General features: G+C 43.1%; 1 long non-coding RNA gene across 2 annotated transcripts; it reads left to right on the top strand.

Annotated features, from left to right (window-relative positions):
- Positions 1-544: 544 nt before the first annotated feature.
- On the top strand, positions 545-7,283 carry LOC120238412. 2 transcript variants are annotated; one of them, XR_005530220.1, is made up of 4 exons: positions 545-649; positions 2,675-2,822; positions 4,754-5,087; positions 6,979-7,283. It is a non-coding gene; the product is annotated as an uncharacterized LOC120238412 (long non-coding RNA). The 2 variants fall into 2 exon arrangements; XR_005530219.1 differs by having other exon boundaries at positions 551-649; positions 4,754-4,937.
- The last annotated feature ends 11,353 nt before the right edge of the window (positions 7,284-18,636 follow it).

Here is an 18,636-nt window from a genome sequence, read left to right as displayed (position 1 = left end):
TTTCCCATCAACCTTCCACTTCCTCATCATTGATGATCCTTGCCTGAATTATTCCATTAGGAGAGGCAGAATACTGGGATTTAAAATTATAGTTTTTGCTCTGCATTTACTAGTTGCCAGACTCTGTTTTTCTGACCGTTCTAATTGTTGTAAAGTACAATTTCAGTGTTTTCACTCATGCATCTCATGGCTGCCTATTGCTTCATGAATTAAGTTCCCATGCTTCTGTGTTATGTCCAGGTCTTTATTATTATGTTTCCCAACCTTATTTATCTCCCGTATTCCTCTAGATACTCTATGATCCTGGAAAGAGTTCCTGTGTTTCTCAAAAGTTCCCCCTCACTCCTGTTTCTCCATCTTTGTTCTTGCCTTTCCTTCTATCTAGATTGTTCTCAGACCTGTGGAAATTTTATCCACAGTCCTCACAATGGCCTCAGAGTGGCCTACAAAGTCTTACACACTAGTGTTTCTGTTTCCTGGGACCTCATCTCCAAGTGCTTTCTCTGTCTCATTCTAGTCAGACTGTTTCTCCCAGATACCATTCACAAGCCACAAGCTTTGTGATGTCACAAAGGCATCAGGTCTTTGCATTTGCTGGAGAGCACTCCCTCCTGATACTGGCATGGCTCACAGTCATCAGCTCTTTCAAGTATTTGCTCAAATGTCACTTTCTCAGTGAGGCCTTTTCTGACCTCTCTCTCTTTGAAACTGCAGCACCTCCCTCCCTCTCCTGTACTCATTCTCCCCCTTCCCTTTTCTACTTTTCCCCGTAGTACTTATTCTGTCAAATGTGTATTGTGTGATTTATTGATTTATTTTCTGTCCCATCCTTACCCTCTGCTAAGTAGAAATTCCATAAGGACAGATTTTATCTATTTTGTTCACTGCTGAATCCTTACAGCTAGAACAATGTTTGGAATTTAGTAGATATTTAATAAATATCTACTAGTTATTAAAATTGTGGAATGAATGAATGAATGAATGAATGACAAGACCCACACTGTGGTGAATTTGTTAGTTGTTGAATGAATGAATCTTCTTTTCAAGAGCCATCTCAAATACCTCTTTTTGGAAATTTTTTGGGGCACAAAGTTTTATTTCTTCCTTTTCAATATGTAGTCATTTTATTTCTTTTTCTTGCCTTGTTGCATTGGCTAGGTTTTTCAGTGCTGTTTGAATAAAAATGATGAGCACAGACATCCTCTACCCAATGGCAGAGGAAAAGTATTTAATTTCTAACTATTAAACATAATATTAGAGGTAGATATTTGATATTGTTTTTATACAAGTTGAAGAGTTCCCTTGTATTCCCATTTTTGGAAATTGTTATCGTGAGTGGGTGTTGAATTTTGTCTAAAGCATTTTCTGAATATATTGATGTAATCATATGATTTTTCTTTTCTAGTCTGGTAATATAGTAGGTAACGCTGATTTTTGAATGCTGAACCAGCCTTGAATTCCTGAAATTAAGCCCACTTGGTCATGTATATAATTCTTTCATATATTGATGAATTTAATTTGCTAATATTCTGAGGGGTTTTTGTGTATATTCATGAAGTAGGTAGGTATATTTGTAGTTATTATTATTATTTTTTCCCATATTATCTTTGTCTGGTTTTGGTGTCTGGGTATAAAATGAATTGAGTCAAATCATTGGATTGTACACCTAAAACAATGGTATATGTTCAGTTATATCTCAAATTTAGGAAGATAAGATTGAAAAATGCCAAAAAAATGAATTGGGAAATGTTCTCTCCTTTTCTGTTTTTTGGAAGATATTTTAGGTCAAATTGTTGTTAACTCTTCTTTAAGTGTTTGGTAGAATTCTCCAGTAAAGTCATCTGGACCTGTAGATTTGGGAGGAGTGTTAATTATAAATTTAATCTCTTTAACAGCTGTAGGGACACTAAGATTTATCTAGTTAATATTAGATGAATTGTGGTAGTTTTTGTTTTCAAGGAATTGGTCCATCTAAACCAAGTTGTCAAGTTTACATGTGTGGAGTTGTTTGTAATTGCTATCATCTGAATGTTTGCATATTTCCTCAAATCATATGTTGAAACTCTAATGCTCAGTGGGATGGCATTGGGAGGTGTGTCTTTGGGAGATGATTGGGTTGTGATGGAAAAGTCTTCATGAATGAGGTTAGTACCCAGATAAAAGAAGCTCTAGAGGGCTCCACTGCCCCTTTTACCATGTGAGGGCACAGCCAGGACTTCCCACCCTCCACAACTGTAAGAAATACATTTATGTTGTTACCCAGTCTGTGGTATTTTGTTATAGTGGCTCAAATGAACTAAGACAGTAATATTCCTTTTCTATGTTTTTTAGATGTTGTATTTCTGGCCAGCTGACTTTGTTTGTTCCAAGTCTGGGATATTTGAGGCATCAAAGAAAATCCAGGCAACTGGGCCACCATGTTGTTGCTCAGATCCCTGGCTGGTCTACTTTCTTCTCTCCACCTTTCAGAGTCTTAAGTTTGTTTTATATACAGTGTCAGGGTTTTTATTGTACTTAACGTAGCAGGAGGAATAAGACAAAGTTGGTCTATTCTATATTCCTAGAATGCAAATCCCCATCTTCAGTTTTTGATGTTTGATGTTAGTCTTGCTAGGAATTGCGTTCAGATCATTTTTCTGACAGGATAAAATCATTTTGTGCCCATTACTATAAGGCCATTGTTGTCCTTTTGGCAAGTCTTAATTACATTCAGTAGCCTGAGATGCTTGATGAATACAACTTCTGAATATGTGGAACTACTTTACAATTGATTTAGAGCAGACTACTTCTATTATAGCAACAGATTTGCCCTAATTTTATTGGTGAGTAGATATTTATAAATAAAAGTTTGTTTTTTTAAAAATTTTTAAAATGTTTTATATATTTCTGAGACAGAGAGAGAGACAGCATGAACAGGGGAAGGTCAGAGAGAGTGGGAAACACAGAATCTGAAACAGGCTCCAGACTCTGAGCTAGCTGTCAGCACAGAGCCCCATGTGGGGCTCGAACCCATGAACCGTGAGATCATGACCTGAGCTGAAGTCTGACGCTTAACCTACTGAGCCACCCAGGTGCCTCAATAAAATTTTATTTGACAAATAAAATATGGTAGTTTAATTCTTCAAAGACAGTTTACAGACAGATTTGCCTTGGGATAATTATAGGTGTTTCAAACCTGGATTTGATTTCATGGACAACTGTATAAGTAGAAGAGAAATATTGCCAGGAAGGAGAATAAATGTGCATTCAAATAACTTTAATAGTTAAATTATGCTTTCAACTCTTTCTGACAAGAATGTCAAATCTATTTCTCACAGTTAAATTGATCGGCCCAGTAATCTGAAATAAATGGTCTGAGACTGTGAGTTTCCATTTTAAAATCCTTTCCATTTTAGCGACAGGTTGAGACCGTTTTCGCACACACACTTCTTCTATCAAAAAAAAATGGCTATTCTGCCTGTTTTAATTTCGTTAATCATTTTCCCTCTGTTCACATTGCTTTAAGCAGTTTTCATAAACAATGCGTTGTCCTACACCAAGGATTAGCAGGTATTTCACAGCACAGGTGTGAGACTTCTTGACATCTCTAGTGTTAATCATCATTGATTGTATCTTCATGCAATGGTGGGTAAAGCTAGGGGGGAAAATGTAGGCTTTTACATTGTGAAGCGAAATCATTCTGGGATTTTACTGGGAATCACACATTAGGTTTTGAAATGTCAAGAGGCCCAAATATGAATTTAAGTTAGAGTTTTATAAAGTAACATTAAGTTATCCTCTTAATGCATTTTAATATAATTTCCTTTAGTAACCCTCAATACCCTCTAAGCCAATAGTGCTTCCCAATTATTTTAAAATCAATCCCTAAGTCAATATCCTTTCTCTGCAATTTTAGTATCCTCCAATCTCCTAAGCACAGCTGCAAGTTGAAATGATGTTGGAGAACTGTAGCAAAAATCTAATAAAAAAAATGGCTTCATTTTGCAGGGAAGGGTGTATTAGGTAATTGACAGAGAATGACTGGGAACATGGATGTAGGAGTAGGTCAGACAGATTGAATTGTTAAGTATTTTCAACTCCCTGTAAATGAAAATTTGAAATCAATATGCCATTTTGGTTGCATCTAATAAGACTGTTAAGGACAGGCAAGATGGAAAGATGTAATACTGCTTTGTTTAGCCGTGAAAGCAAGTGGAAGTGCAATATTTAAAAGTTCCCCAGGATCTCTTGAAAAAAGCAAATTGCACTCTTAAATAATTTTACTTTAGAAAGGATATTTATAATTGTGTATGAAATAATTGTACATTAGATACTATTGCAATGCACATGATGCTAATTTTCATCTTGGAACATTTTATTGACTTAAAAAATTGTTTCTTTAGATTTGCAGTGGATTTCCCATAACAGCTCTTTTTTTCTTTAAAGTTTATTTTTTAGTAATCTCTACACCCAATGTGTGGTTCAGACTCACAATCCCAAGATCAAGAGTTGAATGCTTTTCCAGCTGAGCCAGCCAGGCGTTCCCCTTAACAGTTGTAGGCTAGATACAAACTTACTGAGGTTTCTCTGTGCTTTATTATGCTGCATGCAGATACAGGAATTCTAAGCAGCCCTGATATCTCAAGTACATTTGGTTCCTTACCTAACAGCCATTTCTGTGTTTATTATTATTTCTATTTATTAATAAATTATTTATTTATTTATTTTGCTGCTAGACCCTCATATTTGTTTGGGTCCCACTCATTCTTTGCAGTCCTGTGCTGAGAGAAGAGAGAAATCCTGGCAGGGACAAGGTACGGAAGGCCCTTTCTCTTAGCCAGTGATCAATTTAGAGATGTGACTATCACAACCAGTTTGGCCAAGGAGACACAAGAAAATACACTGGAGGAACTTCTGGGAAGGTTTTCCCCTGCTTTCAGAAACGACACAGGAAGGAGGTAATCCTCTTCTCTTCTGAACACTGTGACCAAATGTGACCCTTGAACCTCTCACAGAGGAGCAGAAGATGGAAAGGACAGATCTGATGACAGTACTGAGCTTCTGAATTTGGAATGAAATTGGGGGCTGCCCCACACTGAGACTTGTTGGTGAGACAGTACATCTCCCTCTGTTTAGGCCCCTTGAGTTAAGATTCTTTATTGCTTGTAACAATAAAGGTCTGGTTAAAATAGTATTATATTACAGCACCGTTGGCTTATATAACATCTGCTTAGATAACACACTCTTTTAAGCAGTGATGCATATTAATGATGGGGTATCTTTACATTCTGTAGGGAATTTAGATATGCCAAAAAATTCTACTTTTATACCTTTGTGGTATATTAATTAAAAAATAATCTGGCAATAATAGCTACTGTTTACTGAACGTTGACTGCACATGAGACACTGTGCCAAATGCTTTAGGTATATTATCTCATTTAATTCTCAAAAAATACCTAGGTATTGTTTCTACAAGTTTTTTTTAAATAAAGAAACTGAGGCTCAGGAATTTTAAACCACTTGGGCAATGTGAAAAACTAGTAAAGGTAGAAAGGGGCTGAACCCAGAAGTCTCTTTCTGATAAACTTTGTGCTCCTAACTTGGCTGATTCTCTTTTATTAAGCACAATATGCTAGTCATGAAGGATTAAAAAAAAAAAAAAGATCGAAATTGCTTTGTAGCTTTGGAAAATGATCAGAACTTTCCACCCTATCGAAAGCAGGCTTCTAAGGATGCATTTGGTCTTGTTTCCTAATGACAAATGTGATGGTGAGAGGGCGAGGTGACAGTGATGGTGTCACACAGGGTGATGTCCCTGGTCTGCATTCCTAAATGCTTCTACGGAGCCTGGACCATCCAGTTGGAGAACCGGGATTTTGAGGGGGCGGGGCCGAGAGGACAGAGTCCAATATTTATTGAGCTCTAGACCCCCGTTTCCGCACCTACCCGGCCCCACCCACTACTTCAAGGGCCCTGGAAGGCAGGGGCTCTTTCTGCCCCATTTTGCAAACAAGGAAACCGAGGCACAAAGAGGTTGTGTCACTAGCCCAAGGCAGAGCAGGAGCTGGTCACCGGCCCCAGGTCACGAGGTTAGAGGCTAGAGGGAGGACTGGCCGGGGAGCTCCAGATCACCCAGGCCCTGCCCTCACTGCAGGCCTCGGCCTAGCTGAGGCAGAACAAGTACCAGCAAGCAGAGGAGCTCTACAAAGAGATCCTCAGCCGGGAGGATCTGCCGGGCCTCTGGGTGAGCCCGGCCTCCCGCCCCTCCCCCAACTGGCCTCCCAGTGTCCCCAGGCACAGCTGCTGACATAGACCAGGTGAGCTTTTTAAGGATACAAAATGAGAGTGAGGGGAGATTAATGGAGGGAGGCTTCCAAATTAGATTTTCTCTTCAAAATAAAGCAAAGGGAATTATGGGTTGGAGGGATAAGGGAGAGGTCCATAATTTTACATAACGTTCTGTTTTGTTTTATTAAATTTTCTTAGTGTTTTATTTATTTCAGAGAGAGAGAGCGTGAGCAGGGGAGGGTCAGAGAGAGAAGGAGACACAGAATCTGAAGCAGGCTCCAGGCTCCATGCTGTCAGCACAGAGCCCGATGTAGGGCTCAAACTCATGAACCGGGAGATCGTGACCTGAGCGGAAGTCAGACACTTAACTTACTGAGCCACCCAGGCACCCCTGTAATATTCTGGTTTTAGAAGAGACTGAGCGCATGGCAGTCTTTATGGCAGCATATGTATAGGCTTCAGGGACCATCTAGTCCAGATTTCCATTCAGAATTCTTCCTAAGAGAGAAAGAGACTCTCTCAGCCCATGAATTCCATGAAGGAAACTGATTCTCTCATCAGTGTCTTTCAGGATAGCAATGTCAAGCACCTAGATCCAGTCAAGTTTCTGTTCAAGGTTCTGAAACAAATACTGGATCACGTTACACCTGAAACAGTTAAACATTGATGGATATTTCTCAATGTTGCCCATTTCCATGTTTATCCCCACAGAATATAACGAGAATGGAGGTAGATTTGCAGATCCTGGCAAGAGTGAAAAAAGGCCAGAATGGTCTGAAAACCTCAGAAAGAAGCTGGAAGTGAATGAAGTCAACTGATCAGAGAGAGAAGTGGCCCACAGCCCCCACTGCCTTCCCGAAGTAAAGGTCAGAAGTGGCCTGTTCCCAGAAGACTAAATTCTTCCTGTAGACAGCGCTTCAGTGCCTGAGAGTTCCAGTGCTCCTCTTGACCACCTGTCCTGTGGCTGTCAGGCTTGTCTAGCCAGCCCCATGACCACATAAACCAATTCCTTGCAACAAGTCTCTTTATATAGATCTCCTACTGGTTCTGATTCTCTGCCTGAACCCTGATTGCTACACAGTTATGAAGAAGAACTCTTACAAGGAGCTAGAAAAGAAAAAAACATGCCCAGAGAAATAAAGATAGCAATGACAGCAGATTTCTCATTAAAACACACAAAATGAGAAGACAGTTGTACATCTTTAGAGTAACGACAACAAAAAATTGCCATTTTAATACTACAATTTACTCTTTTAGGTAAATAGATATTCAAACTTTTTTTCACTATGAAATTACAATTTGAAAAACAATTACTTTTTATTTTTTATTCTTTAGGTGATAGAACATAAATTATATAAAAATTCAATTATAACAAAATAATTGGTGACCTACTGAAGCAAAGGCAGGAGATGTATCTGCTAATGGTCTCATTAGTTGCATGTCCTCAGTGTTCATAGATTGAAACCTAATGCCTAAGGTGAGGGTATTGGGAGGTGGGGCCTTTGGGCTCATGTGGGCGGAGCCTCATGGGCCAAGTGCCCTTATAATAAAGATGTCAGAGAGATCCTTCCCACCATCCATACAGCAAGTAGGCAGTTTGCAATCCAAAAAAGGGCTTTCACCGGAACCCAACCATGCTGGTACCCTGATCTTGGATTTCCAGCCTCCAAAACTGTGAGAATAAATTTCTGTTGTTTATAAATCACCGAGACTGTAGTATTTTGTTAAAGCAGCCTGAATGGACTAAAACAATAACTTTTAGGGAGTAATTGTGAGTTCCATATCTTTTCATGTTAGTGCTCATTCAAATGTGATTATTCATCCAAACAGCGTTGTCCTATCAACAGACGCCAGACATGCCTGATAATAATTAAATTCAGTCATCTTTGATATTTCGCCAACTTTCAGTCCTAGCAAACCATAGCTTTATATACACTTCTCAATTTTTATCAGTTCAAAGGTATGTTTGCAAAATATATTTGCACAATAAAACCTTTTGTTTAACAATCTGTTGGCTTATTATGTGTAAAACTTTAAGTGGGTAACATGTCAGCCTTCATGTGTCCGCTTCCCTGAGGAAGTATTAACGCCTGCAGGAGGGACTCTCTCAGGTCTCGCTCTGCTAGTGTGCGATGGAAAGTCCCCTGAGGGTGAACCGGCCCGAGCTAATTTCCTCTCCTTCCTTTCCTCTCTCTTGTGGAAAACTGGGCACAGGGTGAACAGAATCTTTGGCAATCAGTTTACACACTTTCCCTTCCCACCAGAGAATCAAAACAGGTGAGGAGCCCCCTCGTGTGACAGAAGAGGCATCCGTGAAGACCATGCTGTGCTCAACAACCAGCAAACAGACTGGTGCCTACCCAGATCTCAGTGCTGGAGGATGCCTGGAATTCCACGCTCAGAACTTTATTTAAGGGGCACTTGGGTGGCTCAGTCGGTTAAGCGTCCAACTCTTGATCTCAGTTCAGGTCATGATCTTATGGTTCGGTTGGTGAGATAGACACCCCCTCTCCCCAGTCCTGTCATGGGGCTTTGCGCTGACAGCAGGGAGCCTGCTTGGGATTCTCTCTCTCACCCTCTTTCTGACCCTCCCCCACTCACCTCTCTCCCTCTCTCTCTCTTTCAAAACAAACTTTTTAAAAACTTTATTTTTTATTACAGAATAGCAGATTGTCTTTTTAAAAGTATTTTATTTATTTTTTAAATTTAATTTACATCCAAGTTAGTTAGCATATGGTGCAACAATGATTTCAGGAGTAGATTCCTTAATGGCCCTGACCCATTTAGCCCATCCCCCCCACAACACCTCCAGTAACCCTGTTTGTTCTCCATATTTAAGAGTCTCTTATGTTTTTATCCCCCTCCCTGTTTTTATATTATTTAAGAGAAAACTTTATTTTAAGGTTTGAATCATTCTCTATCTTTGGGTGTTGCTTATTCAAGAGATTTTATTTGGGGAAAGCAGCAGAGAAGCCCTGTGTCTCCAATGCAACAGGGCAGATGAACCACAAAGCACTGGGAAGCTGGGGTAGATAGAGATGTGGGGAGGTGGGAGGGAGATGAGGGGAGATGGGGAATCTTGGCATTTTAAAAAATCTCAGTACATAGTAAATTTTCTCATTTTTGCCGTTGTATTATGTAATTCATAGCTTTATACCTTAATATCTGGCACATAGTTAAGCAAATGATAAATATTGAATGAATGAAAACAAAAGGACATTTTTGTGCTGCTCTTGGAAATCAGCTGAATAAGTTATTATATATTGTTTCAACATGTAATATAGATAAGTTACACAAAGCCTTCTGCTTCAACAGTAGAAATCTTACTTGTCTTATTCTTTACCATCCATTAGAGGGAGACACGACCCTGTTGTGTAAAGCCAACACTTAGATCCTCTAACTGGAAAATCTGAACCAACTCTATAGCAGGTGGTCCTTTGTAGAATTTGAGCCTTTGATAACTCTGTCTAGGACTGGAGGTTTTAGGGACGATAAAAGATATTAACTGCAGGAGGAGAAAATGTCTGGACTAAAGCACTTGGACCAGGACAACTGAACTTGTCAAGGACACAGGTGAACTTGGCTCAGTTACTAACAGCAAGACTGACTACTTTCGTTAAGTGGTGTGCTAGTAAACTAACTCTTTAAAAAAAAAGTCCTGGGGGCGCCTGGGTGGCTTAGTCGGTTAAGCGTTCGACTTTCGCTTAGGTCATGATCTCGCGGTTTGTGGGTTCGAGCCCCGCGTCGGGCTCTGTGCTGACTGCCAGCTCAGAGCCTGGAGCCTGTTTCACAGTCTGTGTCTCCCTCTCTCTCTGACCCTCCCCTGCTCACGCTGTCTCTCTCTCTCTCCTAGAAATAAAAAAAAAAAAAAAAAAAAGGTAAAAAAAAAGTCCTGTTCTGAATGTAGTACCTATGGATTCCCTAAAGAAAAAGACAATGCAGTATTCACAGTGAGTCATGAACCAAAAACCAGAGAACAGCTGAGAGGTGTTCACATCGATCAATGTCCTCTGTTCTGAAGGAAACAGCACTCTCGAGCCAAGAGAAATCCATAGTGTATCTACTTACCATGGCTAATTTCAAGCTAAAATTGGTTTAACAATTCAATTGCAAGTTCCTTGAGTAGTTAACGATCAGCGACCCTGAGCCCGTGTGAACAGATTTCTCTGCACATTGCTGAGCTTTGTTGGGTCTTAGTTGCCTTTCCTGGAAAATGGGGATGATAAATCAGCCATTACACAGATTCCATTATATACTGAGCATCTAAGCACTTTGAACATTTTAGAGCAATGTTTTCCAAACTTCCCTGATCGTAAAGTCACCCAGTGGGTTGTGGAAAATGCACATGTCCAGGACCCACCCCAGAGCACCTGGTTCAGAGTCTGCTGGGGAGGAGGCACCTGGAAATCTATATTTTAAACCAGTGGCTCAGGTGACTCACGATCTAGGAATATGGAAATACGCTGGTTTAAATCAGTCTTACGATCGGCTTCTATGTCAATGGGTCTGCTCTGACTCACTTCACAATCGGGCCTGCCTGAAGTGCTGTATGCAGACCTCTACTAATCAAGGGCACTTGATTCTCTCCTCCCTCCTCCACCCTGGGAGCCCAAACCTCTTGAACCATTAAAGCTGCTCCTTGCCTTCTCCAAGGCCAAGTTTTCCCTATACCTGTGAAGCCCTTCGTTCCAAGGACTGCTGGGTTTTTTTTTTAAAGCCATCACGTATTGAGAACCGGCCAGGCGTCAGGCAGGTTACAGCTCATCCCCACAATCACCTCATGCAGTACATTCTCATGCTTTTCTTCTTCTTTTTTTAAATTTTTTAAATTTATTTTTGAGAGTCAGAGAGACAGTGTGAGCAGGGGAGGGTCAGAGAGAGAGGGAGACACAGAATCTGAAACAGGCTCCAGGCTCTGAGCTAGCTGTCAGCACAGAGCCCGATGTGGGGCTCGAACCCACAAACTGTGAGATCATGACCTGAGCCGAAGTCGGACGCCCAACCGACTGAGCCACCCAAGGCGCCCATTTTCTTCTTTTACAGAGGATTGAAGAGGCCAGGAAAATGTTCAAGGGCATATATCCGCTAAGAGCCTGGGCTCCATCCTCCTGTGGGCTCCTCTGGCCTTCCCGCTGCTCTAGCACTTGTATGTTCTCCATCTTCCCTGTAGAAGTCCTGTGCCCTGAAAGCAGCTTCCAGTAGCCAGAGTGGAAGAATATGAAGGATGTTGAGGGCTGGGCCTAGCCCCTGCGGAATTCAGAGGACCCACGCAGCCCCCTGGGGAGATCAGCACCTTCCATGTCAGCTCAGGAAACAAGCACAGGGGGTTAATTTCTAAGAGGAACCCAAACATACAGGGGAGCCTCTGAATGTCCACAAAACTCCCCGTCTCTGCCATTTACTTGTGTCTGATCTATTTGTAACAGGCACTGTGGGCCATTTCTTAGGCACTGGTCTTCTCCCCTCCACATAAAGCCTTCAGGAGATGAGCAGTTAAAAAACCCAGGGAATGGAAAAAAAAAAAAAAAAACCCAGGGAATGGGCTTTTCTGCGAAATAGATCTGATACGAACCCTCCACTGTTACTAGCTCTGTGATACTGGGCACATTACTTAAACTTTCTGAGCCTTAGTCTTCTCATTTGCCAAATGGGAACAGAAATAGTGTCTCCCTTGTGAGACTGTTTTGAGGACTAAATGAAACAGTGCAGATCAAGTGTTTACAAGAAGTTACTGAAGGAATGGTCTTCTCCTCCCCTGAGAACAAACACCTTCATGTTCTCTTGTGTTTTCGGCAGGGACTTAGGGCATTTTGTCTGTCAGTGGTGAGAGGGCATTCTCACAGAGAGAGAAATGCGTGAAGGCAAGAAGCCTTCCCAAAGAATGTTTTCAGAAAGAATAAATGCAATGTCAAGTGTCAGAATAACTTTAAAGTAAAAATAACTAAAGAAGTTGGCAATGATTTTCTCCCTCGAATGGTACTTTAGATGGAGATAAGGTGGGAAGGGATGGGGTCAGGGATGCAAGGCCAGGGACACTGGGAGGAGCAGTATGGTGGACGCTCAGAGGCCTCCGCCAGTGTTGGGAATGCAGGAAATGAATTTCTCTCAGGGAGGCGGGACTGGATCTATATAACGAGTCAGATGACTAGGGTTCCTAGGAGCATAAATCTGGTGAACTCACTTTACATGCCAAATGGGGATAAGATCACCATGACCGGGCTGATATGAAAATGAAGCATGGCATGGCTGCGTAAGCGCTTTGTCGACTGTAAAAGCCAGTGTCGCCCTAAGGTGGCAGTTCTCTTAGTGAGCTGTGGCTGCTGGGTGGAAGAATGTGGCGGATGAGAGCAGGCTGAGGAAGTATCTGGCCAGAGTGTGGGCAGAATCAGAAGAAAAGATGAGTGAACAAACTGCCTGGACAAACAGAAAAAAAAGTAGAGATATAAAAAGAAGAAAAAAAAGGGGAGAATTCTGGGATTCCTGGCACCCCGAATAACACTGGCGAACCCTCAGAAGTTATGTAAGCTACTTGGAGAAGTTTATCTCCTGGTCATAATTCCCAGCAAAAGGGGAGATTGAATCAGGGAATGAACGAGTCCTCTCTGTTTAGACTCATCAGGTCAGGCAATGACTTATGTGAAAGCAGTGTCTCTCTGTGCACAAGGGATGGGGTCTGTATTTTTCTAAAAGCCATGAATGCAATTTGTATCACTAGAGTGTTACTCAACACTATGAGACATTTCTAGTAACTTTCCATGATATGAACAAAGAACTTGAAAATGCCAAATACATTTATGAAAAGTAGAAAAACTTCAGTCAACTTTTTTGAATGCTAAGCTCTATGGAAGCAGACAGTCTCATCAGAATCTGTTCCCTTGTGAGCCATTTCTGTCTATATATGCTATTTTTTTTTGACCTCATATCTGGGACTATTAACACTGTCTGACCTGTTATTAATATTATTTTGTTCTATGCCAGAAGAGGCAAGGGAGCTGCATTTCCAGAATTGCATTTGAGTCATTTGTGAAATTGCATATTACAATTTGCCACCATTTCTAACAGTTCTTTAACATTTTCTTTCTCAACTGGGGGGTCACATTCCTGCCAGTGACCTCCAGAGGCTAGCTGCTTTGCTAGCTCAAGAGAATTGCTTCAGTCACAGCTGGGGCTCAGGACAGGAACATGTCTTCTTCAAGTTGTTTGTTTCAATTGGATAGAAAATTAGAAACGAATTACGCAAGAGATTTGGGCAGAATTTAAGTACCTTAAAAGAGTAGTAGATAGGATAAAAACTTATTAAATTTTTAAAAATGTTTATTTATTTTTTAAAGTGAGAGACAGTAGTGGGAGTGGGGGAGGGACAGAGAGAGAGGAAGACACAGAATCTGAAGCAGGCTCCAGGCTCTGAGCTGTCAGTACACAGCCCGATGCGGGGCTCAAACTCACAGACCACGAGATCATGACCAGAGCCGAAGTCGGACACTTAACCAACTGAGCCACCCACACGTTCCTAAAAACTAATTTTTAAAGTCTGTATGTTTGCAAATGTCAAAGACCAAGAGGGAGACAGATGGAGGGTGCATTATAAGGGGTTGGCTATGTAAGCTAGCTGCCCAGATGGTTCATTTCAACTGCAGGTCAGAACAACCTTGTCCTGTGGTCTGGGTGCTTAGGTATCAGGTTAGGTCTACCTTGCTGCTTATGACCTTGCCACCTTACTAAGGGCTCCGGTCAAAGTTATGTCAGTAAAGAATCAAGTTATATAAATATGCACACAGATGGTTATACCTAGACAGGAACTTAACAAGATTTCGTTCAGCAATATCCAGCCTCTTCAGGACAAATGGGCTTCGGTTTACACAACAAATAAGAAAAACATCACAGCCGTAACAGTGGAGAAAGCAAGGGATTAACAGGTGGGTAGAAAACCTTCGTGTGGAGCTTTCCCTCTGCCACACGCATGTGGGTGACCTTACAAAAGAAACACCATCTCTCTAAGGCCCTGTTTCCCCATCTGTAAAGAAGGGACAGCCAAAGGGAAGTTATGAGGATTAAATTCAATAAAAATGAGCCAACCTTGGGCAAGCCTGCCTACTGCAGTTTTCAAATATCCAATTTATTTGACAAACCCTGATTCACGAGCAGTTGAAATAATCTGACACATCACATTAGTAATCCCACCTTTCCAATTCATCACCGCCAAGTGCAGATGTCATTGTAGGGGACACGTTCTTTCCCTTCTCTCTCTCTCTCTCTTTATGTTTATTATTGAGACAGAGAGAAACAGAGCACGAGCAGGGGAGGGGCAGAGAGAGAGGGAGACACATAATCCGAAGCAGGCTTCAGGCTCTGAGCTGTCAGCACAGAGTCCGACACGGGGCTCAAACCCACAAACCGTGAGATCATGACCTGAGCCGAAGCTGGATGTTCAACCGACTGAGCCACCCGGGCGCCTCATCCCTTCCTACTTATAATTCCATAAGTTTAGGGTTATATCTCTCAGGTCCTCTTAAAACATACCAACTTATGCTCACACATCATGAAGAAAGAGCCCCACCTTATCATACATTGGAGCAGTGAAGAGCATCCTGGGGACCTAAATCCTCCCACTTGACCTCAGGCTCAGAAGAGAGAGTGACAATCCAAAGCTGTCCTGGGGCCTGCAACACTTTGTAGGAATCCTTCCCTCCACATCTGCTTTTGCTTTCTCGTCTTCAACAAGGTTTTGGTTGTTTGTTTTGCATCTTAATAGTTTCTTTACTACAGGAAAACCTCTCCCCTTTTCCTCTGATCTTTCCAGGTTGAAGCCTTCAGCAGGTACTTGTTGAAGGCTGGGTTGAACTAGGCATTAGTTGAATGCTGTGGGCGCTATGCTGAGGTGGGGGAAGCTAGAGACATAAGGTGTGCGCCGTACAATCACGGTGCCGGCAGAGCGCACAGGCAGGATGGGCGCTGGGGCAGGCGGTGTGCATGTTCTGGGCTCTTTCAGTCTTCACTTTACTCAGGCTCTCGGCTTTGGGCTGGGTAGGACTTCACTAGAGGGAACAGGGGCAGGATGAAAAGATGAGGAAGTGGGGGCACCTGGGTGGCTTAGTCGGTTAAGTGTCAGACTCTGGATCTTGGCTCAGGTCATGATCTCATGGTTCGTGAGTTTGAGCCCCATGTCGGGCTCTGTGCTGGTAGTATGGAACCTGCCGGTGAGTCTCTCTCTCCTTCTTTCACTGCCCCTCCACTGCTTGCTCTCGCACCTCTCTCCCTCTTTCTTTCTCTCAAAATAAATAAACATTAAAAAAAGAAAAAAGATGAGGAAGCTGCACCCTGATGGAGAGGATTTCTTTCCTCCTACAGCAAAATGTACCTGTCGAATGCCAACCTCCTTTGCTTTCCTAGATGACAGCTCATCTTGCAAGCTCATCTCCTTAGTGTACTCATAAATGCTAGTAAATGAATATTGCCCATCATACATAATATGATTGTATTTCAACAATTCAATGCTTTAACCCCAAAGGATGGCTGAACGGTGAGGACTAAGTCCCTGTTCTGGAATATTTTGGGAAGAGGAGGGTCTTTCCATGTCATACCATGTAGGTGCCTCCTTGGGGAGGCCGTGAGTGAGGTAGAAATGAGATTGGGGGGTCTTCTCTTTTTTAATTTTAAAAGTTTTCTTTTAAAGAGAGAGAGAAAGCATGAGCAGGAGGAAAAGGCAGAGGGAGAGAGAGAATCCTAAGCAGGCTTCATGCTGGGCATGGAGTCCCATGTGGGGCTCAATCCCATGACCCTGGGATCATGACCTGAGTTAAAATCAATAGTCGACGGTCAACTGATTGAGCCACCCAGGTGCCTGAGATGGGGATCTTCTGAATGGAAGCATGGTCATTAATACGAGATTTCAGGGTCCTTTTCAGTCTAGCCGTTGATATTAACTGTCTCAAGAACCCCTTCTTAGTTTTGGCTATGTGTTAGGGATAGTCAGAATAATTATCCTCCCTACTCATTGCATTAAATTAGGCAAAGTTTCCATCCCTAAGGTACGATTATCTTTCTCAATCCACAGGATGAATCAGAAGGAAATGTACTTATTCCCATTCTTTCTCTTTGCTTAATATTTTGTGCAGTGAGCATTCCTTGTGTAACAAGATGCTTCTGTGGGTGTTTGAGGGTCTTTAAAGAGGGAACATGCTGTTCCCATGAGTGGAACGCCTTCTGGAGGAAGCACCACAGCAAGCAGGGACTCTAGTTCTCGGGTGAGCTGACGCTTATCTCTCCGGTGGCAGGAAGCTTTGAGGCAGGGCTTGTCTGTGGGAGCTATCATGTCGTGACATTCAAGCCATCTTCATTTCTGATCGATTGCAGTCACGGTCTGCAAGAAAACAGTCTTGGGCTCTTGCCTGGGTTCAAGTGTTGCTCAGCCACAGACTGGCCGTTTTCTCAACTGTCAAATAGGGATATTTAATAATAGAATTTCCTTCATAGCCTTGTTGTATATAAAATGAGCTAACATGTAGAGAAGTGAGTCATGGCTAAATGCCTAATAAATGGTAGCTGTCAACAAAAACGTTGCTGCTATTGGTTTCTTTCTTTTTCTTTCTCTGCGAGCCTCAGTTTCCCCATCTGAGAGGGAACTAGTTCATAGAACTGCCATGTGGAGTAAATGAGATGCTTTGCAAGCACTTAGCACACTCTCTGGCACGATGTAGATACCTGACAGGTGTCAGTTTTCTTCACCCCCACCTTATCTCTGTCTATTGGCTCATGACTGAAATTCCCTCATAATAATCTCCCAGAGGTATCTTGTTCACAAGTAAGTACTTCCAAATGGAAGTGATTTTTTAAAACCATCACTTAAAATTCTCTCGTGAAGGTGGAAAGGAGGAAGGGGCATATGGGTCCTGGGCACAGACAGGGACACCCAGGAGAGGGGACAAAGAAACTCCTCTGAGATCGGTAAAGATCGGCATACCATCCTCTATAGTCCTACACCATGAAACTGGTCAGCTCCACCTCCTGCCCAAGCTAACTTCTCTCCCTCAGGGATCAGGAAACCTTGCCTTACAACCTGAGGGGATCCAGGCGTCTTTGCTTTAATGAAAATTGAAGGGGGTGGCGAAGTAAAGATTTTTCATAACCGTTGTTTATAAAGTAGGTGGCTTCTCTTGTTTGGAACCTGCCTTCACCACCTGTGGACCTCACTCTTCTAAATCCACGGTGCTAAAGTCTGTCTAGGCTATTTTTGGCTAAACCCCAAGTGCTTGAGGCTGGCATTATACGTTTCCCTCCCAATTCCCTTTTAGTCTTTTTCTGCCAGAGATCTGGAGCCACAGCCAGATCAAGAACCAGGTCCCTAGGGCCATGTGTACGGATAGTTTGATGATTAGACACAAATGTGGCACTGGGGTCTCAGCATGGCCTATGGGACATCTGTAACTTGCAGATGGTCGACTTTCGTTCGACTTTCGCTACCAGTGGCTGCCCTAAAGCCAGTTGCTTCTCAATGACTATCCGAGTTCTCACACTGTGTGCTACCGCAGGGTAGGTGAGTAGAGCTTGGGGACTCTGCAGACTGGAGACCTGGATCTGCCACCAGGGGGCGCTCGCTTGCAGAGAACGCGGAGGTGCTGCCGAGGGAGGAGGGGCGCAGCTGCGGCCGGGGCACAGATTTCTCCCCAGGTGCTTCTTCGCAGTAGGTGAGTTTGAGGAAAGTTCCTGGGATCTTTGCTCCAAAGCCAAAGGTCTCCTCAGCGAGCCGCTGAGAACCCCCCCCCCCCCCCCCCCCCCCCGCCCGCGCCCGCGCCCGCGTGGCTTCGCCTCTCCAGGGGCGCGAACCCGAGCTTGCTGCCCGGGATTGGGCAAATCCAAAGCCTCTCTAGTTTCACCACTAGATTCTCAGAGTCAGGTGTCTGTATTTAATGACACCGACACATCCAGCCCCTCTCAGACCCACGTGGTTGAGGGTCTAGGGGCGTGATCCTCAAAGTGCGGTCCCCAGCCGGGCAGCCTCAGTTTGAGCTGCACCCCGAACCTGGTTAGAAGTGCACGTTCTCAGACCCCACCCCAGACCCCCTAAACCCAAGACGGGGGGAAAGGGCGCCAGGGGTGCTTTGGTCCCCCTGAGGGTGACTGTGAAGGGCTCGAGGGTGGCAGGCCTTGCCCTGGGGCTTCCCCCTACGTCCAGGTGTGGATGGCCAGGCAAGGGAGTCCGCGTCCTCCCGAGATTTCCCAGCAGCTGGCTGGGTGGTCACGTGGGCTCTTGGATTTCTCTCCCCCCCGCCCCCCTCCCGGGTCTTTAAAAGGAAGGAGAAGCTCCTCGTTGAGTCGTTTGTGATCTTTGCAGTGTCTCTGGCTGCTAGACCTGTTGAAACCCACTTCGCG

The sequence above is a fragment of the Hyaena hyaena genome, unplaced genomic scaffold, assembly GCF_003009895.1.
Source record: "Hyaena hyaena isolate Hyena2069 unplaced genomic scaffold, ASM300989v1 scaffold_208, whole genome shotgun sequence".
Classification (NCBI taxonomy): Eukaryota; Metazoa; Chordata; class Mammalia; order Carnivora; family Hyaenidae; genus Hyaena; species Hyaena hyaena.
This window is presented reverse-complemented; position numbering and strand designations above follow the sequence as displayed.